This window comes from Trachypithecus francoisi, unplaced genomic scaffold, assembly GCF_009764315.1.
Source record: "Trachypithecus francoisi isolate TF-2019V2 unplaced genomic scaffold, Tfra_2.0 Lachesis_group1, whole genome shotgun sequence".
In the NCBI taxonomy this organism is placed as follows: domain Eukaryota; kingdom Metazoa; phylum Chordata; class Mammalia; order Primates; family Cercopithecidae; genus Trachypithecus; species Trachypithecus francoisi.
In genome coordinates, this window is record NW_022681454.1 from 67,291,482 (window position 1) to 67,313,918 (window position 22,437).

At 33.7% G+C, this 22,437-nt stretch overlaps 1 protein-coding gene across 1 annotated transcript in view; it reads left to right on the forward strand.

Annotated features, from left to right (window-relative positions):
* The window catches only part of EPHA5 (EPH receptor A5), a 351,895-nt gene that overhangs the window by 28,079 nt on the left and 301,379 nt on the right, over positions 1-22,437 (forward strand). The gene's annotated exons all lie outside the window — the stretch shown is intronic.

The following is a 22,437-nucleotide window of genomic DNA, read 5'->3' on the forward strand; positions in this document are numbered from 1 at the left end:
ACATGAAAACAACAAAGAAACTTTCAGAATTAGTTTATATTAAATATAAAAGTATTTGATTTGCTACTGATTTGCCATCATCCTGGCATATTGCATAGGAAATAAAATTTAACTGGTCTATGATCAGTGTTGATTCAAAGCTGGGACCAATTTAATTTTGACTTCATTTACAGAATCAAGGAATAAAAATAGTATAAGAAATTCCTTTAAATGCCATTGAGATTAAAAAAATCCAAGAAACTATTATAATATCATGTACATATACAACTGCAATTCATCTAGAAAATTGTGCACACTTACATTTTTAGATGATATCAAAGATTTATTTTAGAGTAATCTAATATTATAACAAATTTTGTCATAACAACCTAAAGAGCCAAAATTTTCATTTTCAAATTAATGAGTAAGCCAGGTGTGTGAATCAGTCCTTTACTAAGAAAGTTATTATGAAAATAACACATTGCATTAATTATTCTAATCCATAGTAATTTGTATATTAACATCCTCATCTCAGTGGGCTTTTATGTTTTTCATCAATTTTATATTTCTCTTTAGTTGTGAAAAGTTACAGATGTATTTAAAGACATAAAAAGGAATACTAGTAGATTTTTAAGATATTGGAACATAAAGGTAAGGCAAAATAACAAAAAACAAACAAAAACATTGCATAACCCAGGTAGAGCCAGGCTCAAGATAATAACGTGTATACTTTCAATGTGTTCCTCTTTTATCTTTCTTACACTCTTCCTTCTTCCCTTCCTTTTTTTCCTGAACCACCGCACACTCTTTCTTTCATCTGTCATGACTCCGTACAGATAAATGTCTGGCTAACGTCTCTCTATGAGAACCTATGCAGATATTTTGTATTCTCCCTTTTTTTTCACGTACCAAAAATAATCTATTGAATAAATATTTTATTTTTTTTATTTCTGAGAATATGGTTGATGTGTTGTGTTGAAATTAGTTTTTTAGAATCCAGAGAAAATACATGAGATATTTTCTTTGAATTTAGTGTTGTGTTTTCCTCCTGTTTCCACTCAGAAGTTATTAAAATAGAGCTTTGAAAGAGCGTATCTGTGAGAGTATAAGTACAGTGTTGTAGTTGCTGTTGCAACTATACATTTGAGGAAATTTACTCAATTTTATATGTAATTTCTTTATGAAACAATTAGTAGGTTTATAAAAACATAATCCTTCTGTGTTGGGAATGGGATCTTTTAAATTATTCTAACAACTTCATGCTGTCTTTTTTTCTATTATTATTGTTCATATAGTGGTATATTTGTTCTGTTTTTTAAACAATGAGCATCCTTTTCAAAATTATTGTTATTATGTTGAGTAATGTTTCCTTTGACATAGTGTACCAAATGTTAATATTGAAGACAGGGAAGTTAACTTAGAGGGGCTTAATGAATGTATATTTGTTTGAGTGTGAGAAATGTATGTGGGATTCAGGCGTTATGTTTTGTGTTACATCACTCAAATGCAAAATGAAGGAAAAAATGTATTATATTTAAGGAAAATGAATGTTCAAGGTATATACAATTATAGTAAAAATATATACACTTTTAAAATATTTTTAGTTAGCTGTGCCATTTGTGATTAGATAAGCAACATAATCGTAGGTGAAATATAGATCATCAGAATGATGTCCATAAAAATTGTGGAATAATGACCACCAAATTATTTTTTCAATAATTGCCACAAAAACACTGGAAAAAAATGTTCGAGTCATTTTTATTGGAACTCTGATATTCAGACATCATCTTGGAGCAATATGGGACACTTTTATTTAAGAAAAATGACTGAGTCTTTTAAAATAGCAAAGTTTGTGGCATTTAACTTCCTCCATGTCCTTTCTGCCTCTCTAGCTCTGAGGTAGTCTTGAAAAGCCAAAATTCAGCCATCATGGTGAAAACCAGTAGACTAGTAAGAACTGAAAGGAAGTAGGAGATTCTTCCCGGTCTCAATTTCAGAGAATTGTCTTTATTTGATATGTTTGAGAACTCCCTGGAAGACTGCATTGTAAGACACTCTTGATTTCACCTGACCTAGAGCTGCTGAAGTCCAAAAGCTTTTTCTCAGCTGGGCATTTGTCAAAAAGACAGGCAATTGTCTGATTTTTCTTCTGTGTGAGAGGCTACCTAAAATTTGGGACAAACAATAGGCTTGTCAACCAGAAAACTTAGGGAAAGCTGGAAATCGAGATGTCCACACTGATTTTCAAATGCCTCAATGACTTATTTGCAATTTATAAGGCCATGCACATGTGTAGGGCTTTGTACATGCCCAAGGACGTATGTATGCTCCGAAAAGACCTGAGAAAGACCTAAGGTTTTACTTGCTCACAAACAGGAAGTGAAGGTTAAGGTAGGTCTTTAATTGCTTAGCTGAATATTGAAGGAATGTCCCAACATGCACACACAGACCCTCCCCGAAGTTGAAACACTTACTGGTTTGAGATTAACAAAATATTCTGTCTAAGGAATACCTGCTATGTAAGCTAACAGAGCAATGACTTCATTGGCTACACATAGCCATTGAAAAATACAGAGTTTACAGAATTATTTCAGAAAAGTCATTAAAGAAACAAACATTAACACTCCCTGGAGAGTGAGGGAGAATCTAATTTTCAGAGTTGTCACATTACTTTATTTAATATGCCAGATTTGCAATAACAAAATACTATGAGAAATGCAAAGAAACAAGAAAGTATTGCTGGTAAAAAGAACAAAAGCAGTTATTAGAATTTATACTGAATATGCCCAGCTGTTAAAATACGTTGAAAGAAGTAAAGGAAAATATGTGTCAAGAATTAAAAGGAAGTATAAAGTAATGTATAATTGAATTCAAAATATCAATAAAGAGATATAACCTCTTATAAATGAAAAATAAATTGGAGTTGAAAAGTATACAATTGAATGAAGAATTTGCAATAGGGGCAGATTTGAGCAGAGAGAATAAAGAATAAGCCGACTTGAAGATAGGACAACTGAGATAATCCAATCTGAGGAGCAGAAAGAAAAATTAATGAACAGAAATAAACAGAAACTTAAAGATCAGTGGGAAGAACACAGATATAACGGGAGTCTCAGAAGAAGAGAGGCCAAATGGGTCAGAACAAATATTTGAAGAATTAATGGACATAAAGTTCCCAAATTTGATGAGGAAACATTAATGCACACATTCAGGAAACTCAACAAGCATAAGTAGGATAAAGTTAAACACGTTCACAACTAGACACATCATAGTTAAACTATCAAAAGCCAAAGAGAGAAAATTTCAAAAGTAGCTAGAGTCAAACATCTCACTTTGTGTAAGAGATCCTCAGTACTTTGCAAAGCTATTTCTTACTAGAAATCATGGGGTCCAGAAGGCAAAGCGATGACCTCTTCAAAATGCAAGAAGAGAAAGACTGTGAAGCTAGAATTCGATATCCAGGAAAACTGCCATTTGACAATGAAGAAGAAACTAACACATTCTCAAATAAGCAAAATATGTGCAACTATAAATGATCAAAATAAATATTTTTACCACTGGAAACATAATTTTAGAAATAGGTTTTACACATATGCAACCCACATATTTTTTCAGAGAAAACTGCATCTTTATTTTCCTTTTATTCTCTCTACTTCATTTTTTTAGAGAAACATACAAACTGATTACTTGATTTCCCTCAAGTTTGAAAAATGCGTTTTAAGTAACAACAGTTAATTTTAGAATAGTTTGTTTATGGTATTGTTTTATGATTTGATGTCATGTTTTAATAAAAACCACACAGTGCTGCTGTTTGCATTTATGCTTTCATGGATATGGCTTAAAATCATTTTATTTCAAATTCAAGTGTGATTTGCATATTAACATTGTTTTAAAGAAATCAAGTATAATTTGAATCAGTAAGTGGCCTTAATTATTTGTTGTGTACAATATCTTACACCAGAGTCTGTGATTTATATAAAACTTGGGTAAGACAAGGGTCCCTGTCCTTGAGTAAGGCTCATATAACTTAACCCTATTGCTCCATTCATTCAGGAAATATTTACCTGAATATTTTTTGTGTGTTTGAGATGGAGTTTCGTTCTTGTTGCCCAGGCTGGAATGCAATGGCACGATTTCAGCTCACCACAACCTCCGCCTCCCGGGTTAAAGCAATTCTCCAGCCTCAGTCCTCTGAGTAGTTGGGATTACAGGCATGTGCCACTACGCCCGGCTAATTTTGTATTTTATTAGTAGAGATGGGGTTTTTCCATGGTGGTCAGGCTAGTCCCCAACTCCCGACTTCAAGGGATCCACCAGCCTCAGTCTCCCAAAGTGCTAGGATTACAGGCACGAGCCACGGCACCCGGCCTGCCTGAATATTTACATGTATCATGTAAGTTATGAATTCTGTTCTACAGATTGTTTGGTTTTTCTCTTATGCTACCAGAAAACTTACTTGGTTTTGTATTATTTACGTATAGTGTCTTCCTCTAAATAGAATTCCTGATTTAAAGTGAACCAATTGTACTCAGATTTTTATCCCCAGTTGTGGAGATATTGCCTGGCATATTGCCTAATACACATGATATATTTAATACATATATATGAACTTGAATTGGTCCCTTGGGAATTCAAAACTCCTTGTAAACATTAAACAAAGCAACTGTATGAATAATCAATTAAAAGTACTACACTTTCTTCACATTTTTCAGAATATTCTTCTGAACTTTAGGCCTTAAGAATGGATATGTTTATTTCTTTTTGCTCTGTCGCCCAGGCTGGAGTGCAGTGGCCGGATCTCAGCTCACTGCAAGCTCCACCCCCCGGGTTCACGCCATTCTCCTGCCTCAGCCTCCCGAGTAGCTGGGACTACAGGCGCCCGCCACCTCGCCCTGCTAGTTTTTTGTATTTTTTTTTTTTTTTTTTTTGAGGCGGAGTCTCGCTCTGTTGCCCGGACTGGAGTGCAGTGGCCGGATCTCGGCTCACTGCAAGCTCCGCCTCCCGGGTTTACGCCATTCTCCTGCCTCAGCCTCCCGAGTAGCTGGGACTACAGGCGCCCGCCATCTCGCCCGGCTAGTTTTTGTATTTTTTTTTTTTAGTAGAGACGGGGTTTCACCGTGTTAGCCAGGATGGTCTCGATCTCCTGACCTCGTGATCCGCCCGTCTCGGCCTCCCAAAGTGCTGGGATTACAGGCTTGAGCCACCGCGCCCGGCCATTTTTTTTTTTTTTTTTTTGAGACGGAGTCTCGCTCTGTCACCCAGGCTGGAGTGCAGTGGCGCGATCTCGGCTCACTGCAAGCTCCGCCTCCGGGTTTACGCCATTCTCCTGCCTCAGCCTCCCGAGTAGCTGGGACTACAGGCGCCCGCCATCTCGCCCGGCTAATTTTTTGTATTTTTTAGTAGAGACGGGGTTTCACCGTGTTAGCCAGGATGGTCTCGATCTCCTGACCTCGTGATCCACCCGTCTCGGCCTCCCAAAGTGCTGGGATTACAGGCTTGAGCCAACGCGCCCGGCCATGTTTATTTCTTATACTGGTAAAAATGTCACCTCAAATCTGAGCTTAAGAATTTGGCAAGAATTTAAGGGAAACACTAATATTCATTCCTCATAGTCAGACATTTGTGCCATACATTTGTTAAAAACAATCATTGCATCTGTAATACTTTTCTGTATTTGTCCTGTTTATTACATTGTAAACTCATAGACTTACTGTAGTTATTTCGTATTTGCCACTTTACAGTGTTTCTAAAACTCGATTCAATTTCTGGCTTGTAATAGAACTTCAATAAATATTTATTGGAAGGATAACTTATTTTTTATTTATAAAATGGGGCATACATTACTTATAGTTTTCTGATGAACATGAAATAAGTAAAACCTAGCAAAGAACTTCGCACAGTGTTGGCAGTCATAAACATCCTTTCCTTGACCTTCTATTGCATTTCTATTTTAATGCTAAGAGATCCACCACTCCATAAGTTTTTTTTTAGCATATATGTGTGTGTGTGTGTATATATATATATGCAAAACTCATATATGTATATATATGAGTTCTTTTTTAGCACATGAGATTTGAAGATTTCTTATAAAATCTGAATTTCAAGTTTCTGTTAATTGGATATTTCAGAAAGCCAGATCCAGGAGCCTTTCATAGCTTGAATAGTCCAAAGCTGAGTAAAACTGCCATGTAGGAGAGTTTGTAAATTCTCCTGTTTGACTTATTTACTACCTGACCCTCCTCATTCATTTAAGTTACCAATCTGTGACAACGACAGCAATGAATAGTCATTTTTTTGATATTGCAGAAGCATCCACATTTTTTTTGTTTGTTTCTGGAGGGACCTAACTTAAAAACAAACAAACAAACAAAAAACTTCTCTATGCATGCTGGCATGGTTTCTTTTTAGTCTTTGAGTACTTCCCCTTAATTAGGAAACGCCATTTGAATTTTGGCATCTGCATGTATTTCTCAACTCTTACATATGTGATAGACAGTATTTATTTGTGTGTGTTTGTGTGTGTGTGTATTTGTGTGCCCGTTGTTCTGCCTCATGGTAGTAACTAACTCTCCTCTTTTTTTCTTCTGGACATATCTAGCGGTACTATGTTACAGCAAATTTTATGCAAATTTGCTGCATTTATTCATTCAACAAATATTTATTGTGCTTCTAGTATATTTCCTTCAGTCTTCTAGGCACTGAGGTTATAGCAGTGAAGTAAAACACTCCAAATTCTTCACATCCTGGAGCTTAAGGGAGCATTATGGTTCCGAGAATGAGTAATCAAGGAGCACAAGGCAGTAGATAATGCATTTTCTTGTCTTGTTCTTTCTTTTTATAGATGTGCAAAAGTGTCAGAGAGAGACGGTGGTATTTGATCAAGGTCACTCAAGTAGTTTGCGACACACCTGGGAAGAGCACGTTTTCTGTATTTGGCACATGCAGTGTCATATCGCTCTATCTTGCCATGAAAAAATACACTTTCAGTACATAAATATACATCAACATTTAGTAATAATAATGACAATGCACAAAGGGACACTTAATACTCTGTTTGTAGATGAAAAAAATGAGGTTTAGTATAGGTGCCTTTTCCACGGCTATGCAGTTACTTGGAGACTGAGTCCATTTCAATCCCAGGTCATCTAGCACCCTGATTATTTAAAATCAGAGATGAGCTACTCTAAATAGTTAGGTTTTCAGAGTCACCACCAGGTTCTGGTGGGTACCCAGACTTTTAGTTTATACATACAAGAGTCCATGCTGAAGAGGGAATTCACCTCAAAGAGAAGTATTAAAATGTCCAGAGTGGCTTGCATTCTATCCACTGTTAGACTGTAAATGTTGAAACAACTTATAGAACATAGCTACTCAAATTTCTACAAGGTTTCACTTTCTCATTGAGTGTCAAATGTATGCTAGCAAATTCCAAACCTGCATGTTAGAAAAAGATAAACAAAACCTTTAAGAGCATAAATATCTTTCTTAAAAGGTGAATGTTTTGTTTTATATAAATCTCATTTTAATTAAAATGATGAAAGCATTTAGAATCAATTTTAAAACTTCGTAGAAATACATTAATCTCAATTTTCTAATCAAATTGCTTGGCGGAATAATAGTAAACTCAATAGACTCTGTAAAATAAATATCTCCTCACTTAAAGCTTTCTTCCTTCTTTATCTTTCTGCCCTTAAACTATCAATCTCATTATTCATAGCTTCACTAGCCTATATGTACACAACCTAAAAGTGTATTTTGTTTTTGCTTCCTTCTAATTACATTAGAGTTGTTTCAGTCACCATCTGGAACATTTTATATTGATTACTTTATATAGTCTAAGCCTATATGTGAACATAATCATTCCCTGGAAATTTTTATCAAGTGTTTTCAAGGCTTATTCTTGAGAGAATAAAATTAATGGTTTAGTATTTGCTTAGAACAGTTCGTGATTTCATGTCTTAGAAATTCCACTATTGCTCTTTCTTTCCATAAGCTGTTGTTATGTATGATCACAAGATACACCTGCCTCCTTTGCTTTGGTGGAATCAGCCTTCTCCCCACTGAGTTGTCTGTGCTTCCTCTGGCACACAATGGGGAAACCGCTGCATTCCCCTGAGCATCACCGCTCAGTTGTATTGCTACTTCTGCTTTGATTTTTGCTCTATTTTCTTCCTCCAGTCAGATAAAGAATATCAACATCATTTTAAATTTTTTTTCTAATGCTGATCTTAACTTTTAGGATCATTCATAATCATTTTTTCATTTGAAGATTTCAAATTATTGACTTAAGTGGTATTTGTACTAAAATGCAGACAAAGTAAGTTGCCCTCTGCCTGGAGGAGAAAGAAAAAACAACCCTATATTGTAGATACTTCAAAACAGGAGTTTATGGCTTTTCTTGTTTTCTTGTTGCTTTGTTCTATTATTTCTTTGAGACTGAGAACCTTTGTGCTTACTTTTGAAGCTGGAAATAACTCAGGTTTTTACTCAAAATGGGCTGTGAATACATTGTTAGTGTTTTATGTGTTTTCTCCTGAATCAAGAAAAACTTAAGCCGGATTTTCCGTTCTGGTACTCAGATTTTGACAATAGTGTGCATGTTTGTGTGTGTGTGTGTTTTGTGTGTGATTCCTTGTCCCTCAAATTAAAGGCAAGAATGAGAAGTATTTGAACTCTGCTAATCTCATATTTTGTTGAGGATCACAGTGAGTTTTGCCAGAATCTTATTTTGGTTTTGCTTCCTACTGAAAGAAAGGAAAAATAATGACTAGCACAGAAGCCCACACTGAGCACGAAGGGGCTAATAAAGATTAAAGTATTGCTGAAGTGGATAAAAAAAAAAAGAGCACATTAGTGGATATAGAAAAGCTCTTTATTTGAACAGTGATAGAAAAGGATTCTAAAGGGAATGGATATTATAATATATAATGCAAATGCCAATATAATGAGCAAGCCTGATCCAAGGTAGCTTTGTAGTCAATGATTTTAGAAAAATAAAAAGCATGCCCCATCTGTAAAATAATTAAGATAAATAATTTATGGAACTCAAGATAGTTATTAAGCATACACTGAAGTGTAGAAGACAAAACATTTTGCATTTAGATTTCTCACATGGAAACTTAGCAATTGTGAATAAAGTTCTTTAAAATGTCCATCTCTGCTTCTGATATAAGGCAAATGTTGTATTTAGTCTTCGATATATGCAAACACTTAAAATGAACTGATAATAGTCATAGCATATTTCTGCATAGTATGATTGAGGTATACATGCATTATTCGTTCAATAGGTTCCTTAGGTATCATTGTGTTCACCCTAGTTATGTATTTAAAATCAATATAAATTAATACCAATATTTTCTTCTTTAGAAGTTCTCAAAACACTTTTCCTAATTAATAGAGAAACTCATAAATTGGAAAATGACCTTTATCCACAATATCGTCTTATTAATCTCTTTTTAACCCAACTGCAATTGGCTAGCTAAATGTCCTACCCTTTAGATTTGACTTAAGTATTACTTCCTCAGGAAAGCATGACATCCAGACAGACTCTATTCCTCCTCGTTAGCAGTTCTTGTGGTGAAATCTATCTCTTCTCCCCTCCATCCCAACCGCTATCTGATGTTTTTACTCCAGATTCCAATGTGTACAGCTATGTTATCCACACTTATCACTTTGTCTAGCTTTGCATCCAACTGTTTATTATTCTGATTTTCTCTTCTTCAGATTGCTTTTTTCACTTGTTTATAAAACAGGCAGGGAGCAAAAGAGTTTCAGGACATTTATAGAGTCATATACGAGTTATTGTTACCTACTTATGTCACATGAGGTACCTGTTAACAGACTTGTACCAAATGCCTATTTCCCAGTATAATTTCCACAATCTCATATTGAGTCCAAATACTTTCCTTTTACCCATTATGTATAGAGGGATATATAGGTCTCTAAGTCGTTCTTTGCCAAATGATATAGCCCATGCAAAATCCAGGCCTAGAGGTATTTTTCTTTTGGAAAAAAAAAAATTGATATTTGCACCAGTTTCCGTATGTGAGTATAATGATTTTTTGTTTTGTTTTTTACTTCCATCTTCCCATTTATTAATGAAAATGTTAAATAAAACTAGGCCTTGCAGAGTTCCCTGGGGATCAACCACCAGGTATTTTTCCAAGTGGTTTGATTGCTGTTTATCATGTTTTTTTTTTTTTTAAACCATCCTTCAGCTGTTTTCAATTCCTGTGACAGTGCTCCCATGCAAGTCAATCTGAATTAATTTTGCAAGCAAATGCTTTATGGTTCTGAGTACATAATCTCCCTCTCCCACGGAGAAAAAATATACTGTAATCATCCCGCATTCCTGTTGATTATTTCCATTAAAGGCAGCAGGGGAAGAGAGACTCCTCCTGCTTTTGAAGTTTTTTGAGGCTTTTGCTATTCATTGCCTTATTCTCTTTCTCTTTTTTGTGTTGTTCAGTGCTTGCACTAATGGAGAAAATGATGGTCCAAACTGCTCAACCTGAAATTTTGGTCCTTTGGAGCGTAGCCATCGTTGTCTTTGTGATCCTATATCCCCCAATACTTTCCCTCTAATGAGCTAATTTCTTTCATCTTAACTCTACAAATGATTCATATAAATTTCTACTTCTGGTGTTTTCCACAAATTACTTGAAATACTTCTTACTCTCCATAAAATCCATCTTAATGATAATCCTTTCTTCAAGGTACAGCTCAAGTTATACAACATGAAACCTCTCATTATCACCTAGAAGTGTGGATACTTCTTTGGATGAATCAATATAGCAATTTTTGTATATTGAACACATTGAAAATGAGATACGTATAGTGTTATCGATTGTGTGAATACTATAAAATGCTCTACTGTAAAGACCTTTTTGTCTTCACCTCTAGCACATCACCCTATGTCTCAAATATAAATTCGCATTACCTGTATCAGTTACTGATGGATAATCAGTTATTTAAATCTTTAGGAAGTAGTTAGTGTTTGGAACCAAAAGGCTGCACTTTTTTTTTTTTTTTTCCTGAAAATTGAATAGTGAAACAAAGATAGCAACCTTTGGATTTAGGGATTTCTATTTATTTTGTATTGTATTAAGCTGAGCCAAAAATACTTTACAACTTATTTTTACCAAAAGTGCTTATGACAAGCACAGAGATTATGGTGGTAAACAGGACTCAGTTTCTGTCCTCAAGTATTAAAAAACATCAGTTTGAATGATGTCTCCTAGAGTTGTGAAATATACAACCTGCACAAACATAAACACAACAGGGGCTACTTCTCCATTGAGTTTGATCCAGTTTACTAAAGTATATAAATATTTGCGTCCTTAGTGGCAGTAGCATACTGCTATACATAACATCTATAACATAGAGGTCTTGACGTCAGCTAATCTAGATTCCAGTTATGTGTAGCAAATTAGTTAATCTCTCTGTTTCTTCATCTATACATTATGTATAATACTACCTACTGTACAAGATTGTTGTAAGGATTAGAATGAGTCAATGGTGCAGTGTTTAGCACAATACGTCACCCATATTGAGGACTCAGTGTGTGATGCTGCCATTATTCTTGTTCTTGTTCTTGGTTTCTGTTTTGGTTTTTGAGATATACATGTTCATTATGTTCATTAGGTATCACTGTGTTCACCCTGGTTATATATTTAAAATCCATATAAATTAATGTCAATATTTTCTTCTTTAGAAGTTCTCAAAACATTTCTCCTAATTAATAGAGAAACTCATAAATTGGAAAATGACCTTTTTCCATAATATCATCTTATTAATCTCTTTTTAACCCAACTGCAATTGGCTAGCTAAATGTCCTACCCTTTAGATTTGACCTAAGTATTACTTCCTCAAGAAAGTGTGATGCAGTGTTTAGCACAATATCTGACTCATGTTGAGGACTCAGTGCGTGATGTTGCCAAGGAGAGTCTGAGGCAAGTGTTAGAGCAAGAGTGGAAGTTTATTAAAAAGTGTTTTTATTCTTACCAAATGACAGGTAGTGGTTGTGATAGACTTATAAGGTCATTATGTTTTGATCATTCTCTTCAGTATGTTTGAACTATATTTTAGTTAAAACTTAAAGATGGAAAATGTATTCACTTGTTAAATAAAACATCTATATAATTTATTAATAAAGCCTTGAGTGGTTTTACCAAAAGTCACTCTGGCACTTTACTTGGTATAATGTCTATAAAGTTTCCTAAAACAATTAATTGTTTTTCACTGATATGAACAATTCAGTTTCACAAATCAAAACAAGAATGCATACTAATTACAGCAAGAAGGGAAAATGCACAGTGAAGGCAGGGAATGTTTATCAAAAGCAGACTAAAGGATTGTAATTTTGTAGATTATTTGATGATAGGCTTACATAAATCTATGAAAACACTCTTTGAAAACCTTGTTGTATGCATTACTTTACCCTCACCAAGAGCAGGGGTACAATGATGGGCATGTGCTCAATAATAAAATTGATCTTCAAAACAACTTAAGTGTTGTTCTGCTTTTCTCTTAAGTAGTCAGGATATGGAGGAAGTATTTCATCCAAAAATTATTATTAAGATAAAATATTATCCTTACAGGGACAGTTTCCAGGAAATATTCTAACCTTATGAGTTATCCATACAACTAAAGCTGATTTAATTATTTATTATTCTGTTAGTCAAAAGTCAGTTGGTGTCATTTAATGTAAAATGTCTTCAGCTAGGCAGGGTTTGCTTTCCCTCTCTGGTTCCTGCTTCTGAGTGTTACCAGCGACAAATCTGTACAGGGCTGCCGCAACCTCAATTCTTGCCTCCTTAGAAGAAAGAATTCGAGGCAACATAAGGCAGAAGGAGAGCCTGAGGCATGTGTTAGAGCAGGAGTGGAAGTTTATTCAAAAGCTTTAGAGCAGAAATGAAAGGAAATAAAGTACATGTGGAAGAGGACCAAGCAGGCAACTTGATAGATCACTGGGAGAGTGCGCTGATGACCTTAGACTTGGGGTTTTATATGTTGGCATACTTCCGGGTCTTGAATTCCTTCTGCCCCGAGTCTTCCCTTGAAGTAGGCTGTCCACATGCACTGGCCTGCTCGCACTTGATAGGGGCCGCATGCGCAGTGCATTTACTGGAGTTGTACTCATGCTGACTTGAGGCATTCTTGCCTTGCCAGTGGAATGTCCCTCCAAGGTCATATACCAGTTAAACTCCATTACTCCTAGTAATGAGCATGCTTGATCCCACCCGCCCGACTCCTGAGATCTCATAGGGAAGCTGCTGATCACCAGTTTCAGGTGTTTTCTCTCTATTGAGAGACTCCCTTTCCCTGGCACTAGCTGTGACCAATGATTATTTTAGCGAGACACTTACTAATCACCTGACCATTACCTGATGATGGTCGCCTGAAATTCCTGTTGTGTATGTGTGTGTGTGTGTGTGTGTGTGTGTGTGTGTGTGTGACAGAGAGAGAGAAAGAGAGAGAGAGTGCGGGGTGGGGCAGGGGTTCTCTTCTTCTATGCTTATGTCTGACAAGTTACCTAGAGTAACTGACCAGTTATTTTTTCATTCTTCTCTGCAGACCAGATTTCTTTGCTCCACTTTGCACATGCCCTTTCTGCAATTCCAAATTTGCCCTCCTATATTAAAGTGACTCGCTCACATTGACTGGAAATGTTCCAAATTCAACATTGAAATATTGTGATGGGCTCCACTTGGTTCACCTGTGCATCACTGATGCAAACAGCTCTAGCTGAGTAGGGGGAAGAGGATGGAATCATGTACTATACACATTGGTGTAGATGTTGTCAGCTATCAGTATAGTTAAGGAGAGCAACTTTAGAAAAACTAAGTATCAAAAAACTATCTGAGGTTCATCTCAATTAGTGTGTCTTAGGAATTCTGATGAGGAAGTATTTCCATAAATATAAAATTGACTTAGTTATAAAAATAGTTACCAAAGTGAAATATGTTATTTCCAAAATTTGTAGAAAAATGCATTGTTACAGCCTATAATGTCCATTATATTTATGAAGCCTGATCATACAATACATATGAATTTTATCCCACTACTTGCGTATTTGTGACTTTATTGCAGCAATTGATTGTATGTCTTTTAGTTATCATTCTTTTCCATAACACAAATACCTCTGTTCCTCTATGATGCTTTTATTGTATAATAATCTTATACTCCTGCCTCTACCCAGTTATTATGAGTAGGCAAAAAAACTAATAACATCCTATTAGCTAATTGTTTCTTTAGAGCCTAAGAAAATCACCCCTGTGATTGCTGACCTGGTTCTGAAAGTCCCTGTGCTGCATCTAACATTGGCTCTAGCTTAGAAGCACGTTGTAGATATGAAAATATAGAAACAAAAGAGGAAGACAACCTTTATTGTCTGTTTACATTGCTTTTCTTATGTAGAATTTGTTTATGTTATTTTACCACTTCCAAAATGTAATTATAAATATTTAATTACATATTTTATCAATGTGAACTCATTGAGCATGTATATTCGAATTCATCTTATTTCTTAGCATTTTATCTAGAACACAGATAATGGAAATGGTGTTCATATACTTTAGGAACATTGAACTTAATCCTTCATATATTCTACTCTACAGTATATATATCAGTACAGGACAGCTGCCAAGGCTGTTAGAAAAAAAAAATTAAGAGAGTTTTTTATATTGGGCATGCATGGACTTTGGTTGATTATAATATGCAAATGTGAGATAAACCAATGAATCACACAGGCTCAGCTGTGATTATAAATTATTCAAATAATTCAAGATTATTCACAAGTATTTTCAGTCTGCACAGTTAAAGACATAACCATGAGTATAATCCTGAAATATAGTCACTTCATTAAACAAACTTCTCCGGTTTGCTGTTTGCCTCATTATGATGCCAGATTGAATAATGAAATTTTTAAAGGCAACTAATAATAGTGGCTGTATGCTGTATTTATCTCATCTTATAACTTTTATTTTTTACATTCTTAAAATATATAGATTAAGGTTATTATGATCAAAATAACATATATCATCTCAAGGCTAATATCAGGAAACTTAATGTGGTTGCAAAAGTGGTATTAGTATGCCATTATCCTGGAAGGTTAAAGGTAGCTATCATGTCATCAGATATTGAGAGTTTTTTCTGACTAACCAATCATCAGTAATTTTCTTGGTAATATTACTCGTACATTGAAGCTTGTTCCTGACATTTACATATATTGTGTTATCCTTTGAAATTAGAAATGAGCATGAGGATACAATATGATATAAGCAGTCAATAAAATGTTAAAATGAAGATTCCCTTGTATAGACTCCACACATTTTCAGACAGAAGATTTATGACATAGCAGTGAAAAATAATAAACTACAGGATTTTATAGTGAGATTCTTCATATTATTAGACAAGTATGGTCAGTATGTTCCAATATACTTTAAAGATGTCCTTTTTTTTATGAATTCAGGTAGTATAAAATTGTGAAAACCACATCATAAAAACAGCAACAGTAACAGGAGCAAATAATACTGACAACTTGGGTCCATACTGAGTTAAATGTGTGATTTATTTCAAACTTTAGAGCAGTTTATTCATCTATTTAAAAAGAACAGTTAATAAAAAGATTCTTTTTAATATATATAGTTTATGCTTTTATTTTTTTGACCGATTTGAAATCTGACACGATGGTCAATTATAACATGTATGAAGATATTAACACTGGAATTAGTTCACAGTTAGATTTTGTGTAAATCTGCTGAAGAAATTACTTCTATGATTCTAGTTGGGGTGATAAAGATGAATAATTGAAGTGTGAGTTTGGTGAAGTTTGAGAATGTAGGTGGCACTTTGCCAATTTTTATTTTTCTGAAAGAGTAGCAACGCATAATATGGTTAGACACAAAAATGGCAATACTGTAATGAGATATCTTTCTGTCTTTATCTTTCTCTCTCTTGCTCAAACTACATGTTCCATCAAGTGCATATGATTTTACAAAACAAGAGAAACATTACAGTTGTGAATAACTAAAGAGGACTGAAGTTGCTGAATTGATACTCAGTATTTCCCAAAGTGATGCTTTACTAAAAATTATCTGAAACAGGAAGTACATGTGTGTTCAGTCAAAGGGGTTCTATACTCAAGTTGAGTCTAGAAAATATCAAGTTAAATGGTATTAAACAGATTTCTCTACATGCAGCATTATACTAAACTCTTAATACATTAATGGACATGCAGGTTTTTCCAAATTATTTGATCAGGAAACATTTTACCCAGCATACTTATGAACCGTTTCATGAAAAATGTTTAGCAGAATGCAGTTTAGGAAACGTTTTAATTCAAATGAGTTGGTTCTCCATTTAAAACCTTTCTGAATGCAGTGATATAGAGAAATAAGTGTAAAAAGAGTTTTACTCTTCCTCATAATGATGTATGGAGAACTGCCTAAGAATTGCTTTTTTATACATGTGTGGAAATTTTGTCTAAGGCACAATAATAACAACTAGCTAGCCTGCACTGGATATTATAACCTATATATATATATATATATATACTGTTTGGTATGTTGGATGGCCAGATCAGGCTTGTTTCACATTCCTATCACAGAGACACAGTGACCTAGACTTGCAAGCTGTGGCTAGAGAGGATTTCAAGTCTTCCTTTTTCAAGGGGGTAAATGAAATCATTTCCCTTTTAATTTACATAAATGAGAAACGAAATAATTTATTTAGCTGATATTTTAACCATACATCTATATAATCTCATCTATTGATCCATAGTAGAAAAGAGAAGGCAGCTGTGTAAAACCCCACAGAAAGTTATATTGAACAAATGTCTTCTAAAAAGTGTATTTCCTCTAAATCTACTGCATTACATGTAAGCACGTAGATCGTCCACATACAACGTTGATTTGAAACTATACATAATGGCCATAATGGCATATAACCTTGAAATCATGATTTCGAACTTAACTTCTTGATAGAGTTGTAGATTCACTCATTCATTCATTCAGCAAATATTTATTTGTTAAACAAATATTTATCCAAGTTCTACAACTGGAGATTATATTATTGTGCAATTAAATACGTGAAACAGCATAATTCTTATAACGGTTTACAACAAAATGAAACTTGAACTCTGAATTTAAATAAGTAACACCTAATTATTTGATCACGGTAATGAAAATAGATATTAGTAATATTTTTATAGACTCTGGGAAGCATAGTAAGCAATTCTTGTGTTCTACAATGTGTTAAGCTTCTATTATAGTACTTATAAAAACTCAAAAGTTTGAAAGTATTTTTTGTGATTTCATTAAATTAATACTTTTTGTTCTTTCATTGTGATAAATTTAAATATCAAGCCATGTTTTACATAATCCATTTTGTCTAAATATAAAATTGTTACTCAAAGTGTGACTTAGCTATATGTGATATTCAATTAACATTTTTTAAAAGTACATTCTTTAAATAAATCTTAAAATTACTGCAAAACCACCTGCTTACTGGGATCTGGAAGTTGGTTGTGTTAGTTTAATGATGCCAACATTTATTTTATTTATTTTACATTGTAAATTGAATCAATTAGTATTATATTGTGAACTATTACTTATTATAACTGCAACCACAGTGACAAGGATATTTTTAAGTTTAGTTCATTTTTTCCATGTTCTTTTACAAATTAGGTCAAGTAGGTCAATTACTACAACTTACTAAAGACTATAATATTGACTTCATAGGAGAACTGAGAGAAAAATGTTAAACACTCTTTAAATGTTTGATATCTTATTCTTGAATGTGATAGCTGGCATCAGTTGATGACTGGAGAAGGTGAGAGTTTTCCTCTTGTATTACACACTGTATGATTGTATCTGCATGTGAAAAGAGGTGCATATGTAAGATGCAAAAACCTTTTCTAGAAGTGTATTTCTGTATTATCATGTAAAAAGAAAAAGTAATTATTTCATTTTTTTGTATGACAAACTAGCAGTTTTAAAAATAGATGTACGAAAAACAATAATTATTTTCACTTGGTTTTCTCTTCTATTATCTCAGTCTATTATTCCATTCAATAGATTTGTTCTACAATATAGCTCTCTATATTTTTTATATTAAATAATTTATGTTCTACAAAGTTTAATATGTTCTACCATATGAGATAACTTAAAACGTTTAGTGTTTCCTTTATTATCTAAATCTTTTATTATTATATTATTATTATTATTATACTTTAAGTTCTAGGGTATATGTGCACATCGTGCAGGTTTGTTACATATATATACATGTGCCATGTTGGTGTGCTGCACCCATTAACTCGTCATTTACATTAGGTATATCTCCTAATGCTGTCCCTCCTCCCTCCTTCCTCCCCCCTCCCCACAATAGGCCTTGATGTGTGATGTTCCCCTTCCTGTGTCCAAGTGATCTCATTGTTCAATTCCCACCTATGAGAAATCTTATACATCATTAGAGCTATATTTAATAATTGTGTAGTAAACACTGAAATCTCAAGTGGTCATTTTATCTATGCCAATGACAATGTTTTCTAAAGCAATTTTTTTTTTAATTTTTAATACATTTATCTTTTTAACATTAGCAGTCATTTATATTTTGCGATGTGACATATGCTGTTCTTAGCACATTCATCTCTTAAATATTTCATGAGTTAGGCAAAATGATTATTTCCATTTTATTAGTAAGAAAGCTGAGCAGTGGATAAATGACTTGTACACAGTCATAGAGCTGGAAAGTGAAGTTGTGAATAGAATCCTAACAGTTTGGCTCCTGGATCAACATCAAGGCTCCTTTGCTTACATTATGAAATTCATCCTTGCTAGTAACCAGGTAGAATCTGGGACAAGAAATCCAATAGAGCGTTTTGTAACATTCAGTCAGAGAATTGAGGGGAATGAAATAAAGCAATTTTTATTTAAATGACCATTGTGTTTATTGAATTTTAAGGTTCCTTTACTTATGAATGATTTTCAATAGTTGGTACCCTAAAAGCCTCAAATTTATTCAATATTTTGAGAGTTATACAATGGAATTTTTTTGTGATAATTTCAAAAGAAAACTCACCCTTTAGTAACAGTAAATAAAAGTTATTGACCCTGTCCTTAGGCAGCATGTCGCACATCCATCAACGTGTGGCAACCATAGTCTGCAGTGAATTTGTGAATCGCTAATATGAAAGATACTGAATAATGACAAGTATGCCTAAAAGTGTTGAATTTTAAATTTTCAAGTGTCATGGAAATTGTTTTTGTATTTAAAGTAATTCATAAAATTTTTATTAAATATCATGATTATTTTATCCTCTACATTCTCTGAAGCATAGTAATTCTTTCATTTTACTATTACCTTTGTTATCATAAATCTCGAAATACAAATAACTCTTGGTTTTTCCATCAAGATTTGATTTTCCTATTCTCTGATCTGTATCATAATTGGTAATAGTAGAATGTGAAGTTAGCTATTAGATCATGAATTTTATATTAGTTTTTTGTCTATTATTCATTTGTTTCTGATTGTACAAATATATACATCTTCAGCATTTTCTAAAGTTTTGCTTGACATATAGTCATTTTGTCAGATAGAAACTTAAAGTTTCATTGTTAAATTTGTTGTTAATGTTTGCCATTGTGTTGTCACAACACATGGTTTATTGTTAAAGCATTTAATTCCTTTATTTGCATAAATGAGATACATATCCTGTATCACTTACAATCTTTCATGTGAATTCCTCAATAATTTTTGTTTTATGACAAAAGCTTTCTGATACTCATATTCGTAGATATGATCTATTACCATTATGTGATGAGGTAAAAATATTTCCATCAGGCAGTCATTATGAAGTTACTGACTCCCATGTTTTTAATGCATCAGTCTCTGTGCCGTGGCTTTTCTGAATATGCCTAGAATTCTAAAACTCTCAAGCCTCCTGCTTCATATACTCATCTTGCAAAGCTGTAAGAGAGACATTTTATCTCCTCATAGCGCTTATCACAAACCTGGTGCTATTATATTATATGTTATATTATATTCTCATATATTGTATGCTTCTTATGATAGTATATTAGGTATAGTATGTGAAGAGTACTATTTTCTTTCTTTTTCAATATTGTGTCTCCACAGCATAGTTAGTAATCAATATAATTGTTGGATGAAAGAACAAATAAAAGGATTTGAGGTTGAGGTTGAAAGAAACATTTTCCCTCACTTACAGGAATTTGGTTTCAAGTCTCTAAGACTGTTGGAAAAGAATTACAGGCATCAGACATCCTCAATTATAATTTTTAATGTGATGCTCATAGTAACAATATTAGATATATGAATTATATATTGTATATGTTGATAGCCTTTTGTGAGATTTGTAGTCTACTAACCCATCTTTTCTTAATAAAAGTGAGACTTTTTTGGTGGTGGTATGATTTTCAAGTTTCAAATAGGTTATTAACAAGTAATATGGGACTTTTCATAAAATAAACTACCTAAACCCATGTTATCCAAATCAGTTGCTAAAAATTGTTATGTAATGACTATATGGTCTTCAAGTTGAATGTTAATACACTGTTTTAACAGTTCTCAGCCTTGATGAGTCTATTTATGACATGCCAGACATTCTGTTCTTATTAATAATTAAAGTTAAGTGAGCCTGAGGTTATTCCACACACTTTACTCCACACACTTTACCTTGGAAGCCAGACCAAGTCCCTTCTAAGAGACAGAATTTATTCTTTGTTTTCCACAGGTAAAGCCCAACAAGATCACCTAGAATTATACAGGAGTTATGGTCATCATCAACCATTGATTTAAAAACAAAATTCAGAGGGTACCTTAAGTCGAAATCAATAAACCATCTTCTGTTATCACTACCACATCATTAAAAATAGAATTCTAATACCAAAAATTGGCATATGTTCCCCAAATAAAGAATATGCTATTAAATTGAACAAATTTGGTTTTGTGAAATACTACTACTTTTTTTTTCGGTTTTTAAATAATTAGTGAAGATTAGAAATAATTAGTTCATTGGCTAACATTTGGGCATCACGTAACAGTTTATCTTCATTTAAAGGCAAGAACACTTGAATTATTTTCTGTTTTATTTATTTTTTATTTATTTATTTTTTTCAAATCTGCCATGTTGCCTATGCCTTGAGCATACTTTGGTAAACTCTCCTAGTGTCATGTGTGAAATAAGCTGAAGTGTAACTGTTTTTCAAGAAAAGCTCTTATAGTGCAATGCATTTACCGTTGTTTCTAACTCAGTTTATCTATCCAGACACTAGTTGGTAGATTTAATCAAAAACTATAATAAGTTTACAGTTCACTTTGGAAGAGAATACCAAATCTAATACTGTTTAGAGTTGATTCTAAACAACAAAACAACAAAAAAAAGTTACTTTTCTAGAAAATAAAGTAAGCCGAACAAAATATAATTACATGGGAATAATGTAAGTATTTCCAGAGCAAGGTGGGCCTAACTAACTAATTTTAAACTTAAGACACTCTTCTAAAGTTTAATCATACTACTTAAACTTCAGCCAAATAGAGTCTAAGTGAAAATTTACTCAAATAATTTAATGGACTGTAGCCTCTCTTTTTAACTCAGAGTGCTGATCTTAATGTTCATGACCAATGCACCTTCCGTTTGTTTTCAGAAATATCCTAACATACTCAGAAACACATTCACATACAGACACACAGACATCCGTAGGCATGCAGACATATACAACCTAGTAGTAGACACCCAGCATATTCTCAGGATTAAATCCGGAAACATGCCTGAACCGCTAATACAGACAGCACATGCTAGAACCCAGTGGCAGAGTTTTCTGAAAATAACCCAACATTTGGACTTGTGTCCTTGTCCATGGGAACCTGACTATATTTCTGATTCTGTATAGTGTTGCTTCTCCTGGTTTGTTATTTCTGAACACACCTTACTTTGATGTTGGTACCTTCATTTATTTGTTCTACAAAACATTTATTATAAACGTGTTTTGTACTAAGTACTATATACATTGTAAATGGAGAGATGAAAGAAACTTTCTGCTGCTCATAATTTAATGAGAAAATAGGCTTTAATATTAATTCATAAAAATTATTATGTAGTTACTGTGTGCTAATGACTATTTGCGATTGGAGAACCAAATATGGGTATCTTATCATCTCCATATTCAAAAGGATTGTAGTTTAGTGAAAGTCACTTTTCCGGTACATTTGTTGGCTCCATCCCACTTCTGACCACAGTGACATATGCTGCTTCTGGGTCTAGGTATTCTCCAGGTTGGTGCATATTATTAAAACAGGCATATGTAAAGAATGAGGCAATTTGTGTAAACAAGTGATGCTTCTCGATGTTTTTATTTCATCTTACTCTGTTTAACCTTGCTAGATCCCTGTAGTATTGATTATTCAAACTAGGTTTTATCTTTATTAAGGGGAGAATCA